Here is a 7,831-nt window from a genome sequence, read left to right as displayed (position 1 = left end):
ATATATATATATATATATATATATATATATATATATATATATATATATATATATATATATATATATATATATATATATATATATCCCCCTCCACTTCAATACGCCGTCAAAGTGAAATTACAAAAGGCATCCCAGGCCCGAACCTCATCTATGTTGAAAATTTGATCGAGATCGGTCGGTAATTTTCATTTTTATATACTGTATACAGATTTTCAGAGCACGCGTTAGAATATTTTCTTGTCATGCAATTATGTGCTATTACAAAATATATACATATAGCAATATATAGAGCATTCTACATCGAAGAAATCGTCGTGACGAGGTTTTATACTGACGAAATTTCTTCCCAGGCAAGATTACGTCCCGCGTAGTTTAGACCAGGCGAGATTCTGTGTCCAGAGATCAGGACGGCGAGGTTTTGGCAGGCATGATTTTGGGTATGGCGAGATTTTGGGACGCGAGGTTTTGGCAAGGCGAGGTTTCGGCCCGGCGCGATTTTGGGCCGCGAGGTTTTGGCCAGGCGAGGTTTTTGGTCCGCGAGGTTCTGTACTCAAACCGTGTTTCAGAGATTTTAAAATTATAATTTTTTCTCTAGTAAGGCACAGAAAAGTGTCATAAAAAGAGTGTGGCTTCAATTGTTAAAAAAAAAAAAAAAAAAAAGATAGCTATATCTCGAAATCTATTAAGATTAAGACTAGAGATGAGCACGAGCGAGTTCGAGTTTACTTCGAAACTCGACTCGACTAGAATCACACATCTTTGAGCTCGACTCGAGAACTTGGCTCGAGAAATTTCTTCATGGTTAAGAACTACAGTATATACTTATATTACTGCTCACGACATTTGAAACTGTCTCGTTATAAAAATCTATTGTTGTGTCGTTATCAAGACGAGACGACATGCAAGTAGTGTCCCCTGTCATGAGCAACAATAAAAATATTCCACATTACTGCTAATATCTCATGGCTTTCACTTTCCATTCTAATCAGACTATGATTTCAAAACGAGTTAAAACGAGCTAAAGAGCGAGCAGTTTATCAAACTCGACTCCACTCGAAATTCGATCTCAAAAACAGTGATTGGCTAAGAACTCGACTCAAAACTCGAATCGAACGCGAGTCGAGTCGAGTTTTAGATTGACTCGTGCTCATTCCTAATTAAGAGATGAAATTTAATATTCAGATTAAGACATATTTCAGTTTTTTAAAACTATTTTTTTTTAGATATTTCCCCTTTAAGAGCAGAAAAAAGCCAGGAAAAAAGAGTAGGGATTACAATTGTAGTAAGATGACCATACCTCGAAATCCCTTATGGTTTCCAATTTGAAAGTTGGTATCTAGGTTTTTAATTTAAAATAATTAAAGATTTGTTCCAGTTTTTTTTTATTTTTTATTTCTCGATTCTCTTCCCATCCTGATAATGCCATTGAGGAGTTATCAAGTAGAATCTGTTTAACTTTTCTTCAACAACTTTATTGTATATACATTATCTACCATGATCTCCCTTTTTCTTCTGTGTTTACGCCCGAATACACGACAAAACGTACCACCGACAAAACGTACCACTTACTCTGAGGGCTGCTTGTGAAGGGTTTTCTAAAAACACTTTAAATAATGACAAGCGACAAAACGTACCACTTGCCTGGTGGGCTACTTGCGAAGAGTCTTCCAATCAGCCATCAAATAATGACAGGCGACAAAACGTACCACTTGATAGGACGGTATATAAGTGTGTATATATATCGGCCAAAATAAGGTTAAAAGTTGAACAGATTGGTAGTGAGAAAAGTATTAATGCAAGACCAAGACTAAGACTAAGGCTAAGACTAAGACCATGCATGCAAGATTCTCGCAACACCAAGACCATACATGCAAGATTCTCGCCAGACCAAGACCAGCAAGAATCTTGCACATGCACTATTTGAATATTTGCTGATTTCCATCACACTTTATCCAGGCTTTGGACGAGGGACGAATATGTATTATTAGAGGGGCGCGGGCGCTTTCTCCCACAAGAACCACCAGCATCTCAATGTCACAAATCAATTGCACAGTTTTCTTTCTACAGTAAGTCAATAGTATTAAAAATTGACAATTAAAACCTGATATTCTTTCATCTGTATATTATTCTGAATTGTTCAAAATATTATATGAAGTTCAAGGAGAACGTATACTGTATTACAAAATTAGCAGATGTTTTAGTGTACTAGTTTTTTGATGCTAGTGTATCTATCACTTTTGCATTCGAAATATTTTTTTAATAAATCTTTTTCAATAGACATCAACATAAATGTTTTCAAATGTTCCTGAAACATGGTACTCGTTAGCCTATTTTTAATGTATTTCAGTTTATTTCAATTTTGAAAAATTTCTTTCACATGTTACCTGAGTTACGGGCAAAGTCAATAAAAATTTGTATGCTGGAAACCTGGATAAGTATTACTGCACAAATTACAATTCTGCAAAATTAAAAAGCAGCACATTGGACAATTTTGCAACACGTATTGCATTCGCTTTCCTTGTAAACAAATGTATTTTCTCCAAATTCTGAATCACTTGCACCATCAGCACAGTCATTTTTTCTCGGTTGTGCTCGTCATCAAGACTGACTTTCAAGGATATCCACGTCCTTCAAAAGTCCAAGAGAATACATTTGTAGTATCCTTGGAAACTTCTTTACTGAAGTTTTTCAAAAAATATGTAAGTTTATCGAAAGGCACGTCTGGAAGTTCTGTTACTTGGTTGAAGTGCCTAGGGTCCAAATAATCCATAAAGGACATTGCTTCTTGAATCTTGAACAAATACTCGAAACTACCATGTTCAATATTGTGTTGAATGCTTCGATGCAGTACCTGGTCATTGGATAGAAGCAGCTTCATCTTCATATTCACAGGAGAAATCTTTGTCCATCTCTGAAGGCGAATTGTCGACAGGTCAATAAAAAAAAATAAAAGAAATCACTTTCTAAGTCTTCAAATTTGTTATTTGCCCATTCTGCAAAACTTAATGCTGCATTCTTAACGGATTCAAAATAATCTCTCTACTCTTTCAGTTGGAACAGAGTAGTCTGCACCTCCGATAGGACTACACTAGCAGCACCCTCTATTTGGAGATAGTTTGACAGAGAGGTCGTCACTTGAAATATCTTAAGGAACTTTTCTGCTGTTCGAATTGTTATGAACTTGAGAAGATCTTTTATATATCCTTTCGCTTTACACCTAGCTTTTGGTTTGATATTTTCTGTAGAAGCAATTTTCTTAATTGTTATGGTCAACTCTATATACAAAGCACTTTTTGGGTTCGAAAAATGACCAAACTTTTTCTGGAAAACAGTGTGTTTTCTACCATCTTGTTTCCGCAATAACTGTAAGACGCCTTTGTTAACATTTGATCTTCCAAATGTCCATTCGATGATAAGACTCACGCATAAATATCGCACAGTCATTCAGCAGAACACTGACACAGAATCAATGCAATTTTTTTTATAAGATCACATATGACATGATTGAGTATATGAGCGTAACACCACACGTGTAACTGAGTTTCTTAGTAGTTAAGTGGTTAGCGTATGCGCCTTTGTCGTGGGAGACCTGGGTTCGATTCCCGGCGGGAGCTCATGTTTTTCGGATTTCCCGTAAATCAGTATGTCCCGTCTCATATAGCCTCGCTGCTAAAAGGGCCGTTAAACTTAAAATCAACTGAATCACACGTGTAACTGATCATAGGTGAATTGAAAAAATCCGAATATTGTCCTTGCATGTTACTTGAGCCATCGGTTGAATTTCCAATACACTTCTTAATATCAAGGTTCAACTTCTGCAGAATTTCCAGCCGTAAACCGCAAAGACACTGGCGTGTGGTAGATATGCATTTTACAATGACAACAATACTTTGTTTAACAACCATTTTATTTTATTTTATTTTATTTCAAGCACAACACAACAGGCTCTAGGCCCAATTATTGTGTTGTCTTTGACAACGAAATACATATTAATGCAAAACAATGAGATTTACAAATAATTAAAAGAAATACACATTACAAAATAGACAATTAAAAAAAAACACATTCATATTGTCTTTAGCATATGAGCTCCTTATATGCCGTTTTCAAAACATGTCTGTTTAATTGTTCTTTTGTACACGCTTTCCGACATGCTAAATATATCAATATTGAAGTTTTTTTCGACCTCATTGTGAAGAGTGCTTATCCTCCATATAGGAGATTTCCGAAGGATATTTGTTCTTGCCTTTCTTTGATAAAACGTAGATGTGTTTCCTATCCTCGTTCTGGTTGATGGGACTTGAAAACAAAGCAACGAACGCAGCTCAATAGAGTCAATCTTATCATGTATTAATTTATATAAAAATATTAGATCATTATATCTTCTTCTTTCGTATAAAGTGGGTAGTTGATAATTTTCCAGTAACTCTCTGTAAGATTCATATTTCGGGTAAAGCCCAGTTTTCCTGTACGTTAGAAGTCTTAGGAATTTTTTTTTTTTTTTTTGTATTCCCTCAATCATATCACAGTATTTTTGCATATTTGGTGTCCACACAACAGTAGCATATTCTAACTTTGACCGAACGTAAGTGAAGTACAATTTCATTAAAGTTAAATCATTACGAAACTCTTTACCTAGCCTCATGATGAAACCAAGGTTTCTATAAGCCTCGCTCGTTACTGTTTCCATATGATGCTTAAATGTTAAATTTTGATCAAAGAAAATTCCAAGATCTTTGATATACTTGGGAGAGCTTAATTTTGTCCCATCAATCGAATAAGTATAGTCTACATAACTATTCTTACGTGTAAAACGTAGGAAGTTACATTTATTTACATTCATTTTAAATTTATTTTTATTACACCATTCCATAATGTTAGTTAAGTCTTGTTGTACTTTCTCGCAATCATCAATTGAATCTACCTTAATATATATTTTGAGGTCGTCTGCAAATAGAAGACAGTTAGCATGTTTAATTCTAGTCGGCAAATCATTCACTGCTAAGAGAAACAAAAGCGGTCCGAGATTTGAGCCCTGGGGAACTCCTGACAAAGCATTGAACTTTTCAGAGATGCACCCTTTATAAACAACTGATTGCCTACGGTTACTTAAGTAGGAAGATATTAACTGTTTGTACTCTTGAGAAAAGTGGAAAGAGTTTAGTTTGGCTAGTAAAATGTTATGATCCACTGGGTCGAAGGCTTTAGAAAAGTCAGTATAGATTACATCCACCTGATTACCTTTATCTATCTCCGTTGAGATGTAGTTAGTAATGATGGCCAAGTTCGTGGATGTTGATCTATCTCGTACAAAGCCGTGTTGATAGGTCGATAGCACGGGTTTCACATGATTTAGAACACGTTGATAAATAATCTGTTCAAATACCTTTGAAAATGGTGACAATACTGATATGGGTCTAAATTTATCTATATCTCTAGTTCCGTTGGCCTTCGGTATCGGACAGATTATGGTTTCTTTCCACTTTTCTGGAAAAATTCTTGTCTTTACTGAGATATTCGCTATAATATGTATGGGATATTTAAGAATGTCCATACAACCTTTTAGTATATAAGGTGGTATGCCATCTGAACCACAAGACGTTTTCGGCTTCAATTTTCTTATCGCTTCTTCTATTTCTTCCATTTTTAATTCCTGACCATTAAAGGTAAGAAACCCAGTTGAAATATGTTTAGTTTTACTTTTAATGTGGTTCCAGAAATAACAAGGGTCCGTGCCTATTTTATTTTCCGTTTCTAATATGACCGTTCTAAGAGCTTGCGATATTTCTAGTTTTATTTCCCTGCGCATCAAATTTGCTTAAGAAAGGAATAATATCCAAAAAGTTTCCATGATCTATAGCTGTGTCTTTCAGTTTATAGGCTGCTACATTTCCTTTGTAAATGAGTCCTCTTTTACCAATGAGTTTCTGTACTTTGACAACTCGATACATTACCTGTCTGTTCTTCTCAACCTTATACTGCCGTTGTTTTACCTGTTCATGAGGAAGTAGTTTCTCAACATTATGTTCTGTTTTGTTAGATATGTAAGCATCCACACTGGTCTAATGTATTTTGGAAGACTCGTGTTCTCTTACTCGCTGATAAACATGTTTACGTTTGTCACGCACAGAACCTTTAAGAGATGTTTGTTCGATCTGGAGTATGTGCACACGCTGAAAAAAAAAAAGCATTTTGAGCTGGACAATATGACAGGAATCCCTGTTGGTGCCATCTGTTCGTTTATAAGGAAACTCAGGATTAAAGACTATGCTTTATTTTGGTTGATGGGGATGGAACTCAAAATCATTTTCTTGGGGACGTATTAAATAGTTCGTTGCTCTGTTCTCTGTTGCATCATGCTTTTCAATGTTTTCAGTGACTTCCGAATGGGCATCACTAGAACTGGAGCTTTTCTGTTCATTTTCTTCTTTGATAGCAACAATCGTAGCTGATGTTGGAAGCACACTAATTTTAAGACTCATGGAAGTGTAAACTTCTTGTTCATTTTCTACTCTGTCAGTGACATTTGTAGCTGATGTGATGGGAGCACCAATTTCAGTATTCATGAAACTGGACTTTTCCAGTTCATTTTCCACTCTGAGAGCAGCATTCGTAGAAGATGAGATAGGATCGCTAACTTCAATACTATGTTCAGTCTGTTGGCAGTCAGTAGTTGGTAGTCTTACGTACAGGTTTGGAGGCACTAAATAGGTATGTGATCCTTTTGCAGGCATCAACATCTGTTTCTACTTTCTAGTAGCTTTGCTTTCTTTCCACGACGCAGCATCGATTTTCACGATTTAAATCTTGGTCCATTCACTCCGATCTTTTTCTTTGTATGTTGCATCTTGGGGGTACTTCATTGATGGGGGCGCACCGGGCGCTGCGCGGTAGCCCGATGGGACTATCCGCCACTGCTTTTCACTGGCAAAATAACTATATAATGTATAAATATAGCTACTTTGACGTGTTTAAAATCAGCTTTGGCTAAGCTGTCGTCAACATTTTTTCCTTTTTCTTTTCTGTTTTGTGCGTATTTTTGCTTTTCATTTTATTTACTTTAGTAGCGAGAATGTTTTGGTCTCTTGTCATTTCAGAACATTGTTGTAGTTTATTACAGTCTCTATATGTAAGTTATTGCCTTTAAGCAAGATCTTAGACTTCCAGTTTTCTTCATAATGGCGCTTCACTGTCCTTTCAAGGCGTTCATCATACTTTATGTAGGCCTACTTCTTCCTCTTGGAACTTCGAATGTTTAACTCTGACCTCAAAAATGCACAGTGTGATCTCTCGGCTTCTTCTCTGAAACAAATAATGACGTCTTTAACGCGCGGGTTTGGTCTTCCTAAGAGTGTGTTCAGCCGGCTGTTCCAATCCTCTACGGCATTTGTAATTCGGTGTCGTTTATTATCACAGTTCCACACTGTTACTGGAATGTCCTCGTTTTCCAACCAATTATTTACAAAGTAATCGAAGAAAAGAGTTAGCTTCGTTGATTCTGGGGCTTCCCAGTGTATTTACAGCCAGCCATCGTACACTTCCTCTGGTTTTAAAACGGCCAGAGGAGCCTCACATATGCGTATATGCAAACAGATTTCCTCATTCTGTCGATACTCTACATTTCAAGGTCAACTTTTTCCTTGAAGTGGTACGTTTTGTCGCGGATTAAATATCAGAAATGTTTTAATTAGTCCATGACAGGTTGTAATTTATATAAGTGGTACGTTTTGTCGTGGAATAAATATCAGACATGCTTTAATTAATCCATGACAGGTTGTTATTTATGACAGGTCGTCAAAAGTGGTACGTTTTGTCGCGAAAATTCAAGTGG

The sequence above is a fragment of the Thermobia domestica genome, chromosome 18 (assembly GCF_964235325.1).
Source record: "Thermobia domestica chromosome 18, izTheDome1.hap1.1, whole genome shotgun sequence".
NCBI classification, from domain to species: domain Eukaryota; kingdom Metazoa; phylum Arthropoda; class Insecta; order Zygentoma; family Lepismatidae; genus Thermobia; species Thermobia domestica.
The sequence above is the reverse complement of the archived record's forward strand: the minus strand, read 5'-3'. Positions refer to the sequence as shown.